This window comes from Eurypyga helias, unplaced genomic scaffold (genome assembly GCF_000690775.1).
Source record: "Eurypyga helias isolate BGI_N326 unplaced genomic scaffold, ASM69077v1 scaffold40149, whole genome shotgun sequence".
In the NCBI taxonomy this organism is placed as follows: Eukaryota; Metazoa; Chordata; class Aves; order Eurypygiformes; family Eurypygidae; genus Eurypyga; species Eurypyga helias.
This window is the reverse complement of record NW_010274668.1, coordinates 5609-5887: the sequence shown is the minus strand read 5'-3', so window position 1 is coordinate 5887 and position 279 is coordinate 5609. Positions and strand designations below refer to the sequence as shown.

At 61.3% G+C, this 279-nt stretch overlaps 1 protein-coding gene across 1 annotated transcript in view; it reads left to right on the top strand.

Annotated features, from left to right (window-relative positions):
- LASP1 (LIM and SH3 protein 1) overlaps positions 1–279 on the top strand; it is a gene marked incomplete at its 5' end in the record, with an annotated part of 3730 nt that overhangs the window by 1745 nt on the left and 1706 nt on the right. The window lies entirely within an intron of this gene.

Sequence of the window (279 nt, the reverse complement as noted above, 5' to 3'; positions counted from 1 at the left end):
CGGGCAGCTCTGCCTCCTGCCCATGCGGGGAGCCTGCCGTAAGCGCCCTTCAGTGAGTAACTGTTTAACCAGCAGACAAACGGACTCCAGGTGCTCTCCGTGGCAGAGCATTCATTAACACAAGTGGCTATTAATTTTCACGCCCACGCCCGGGCGGTTGGGTTAACCCCTCCCGCTGTTGGGGTGGGGGGGGAGCCCTCTGTGCTGGTGGCAGGGGAAGGCTCGGTTCCACATGTGTCTGGTGGGATCTGCTGTGAGTCAGAGAGAACCCCCCCCGAG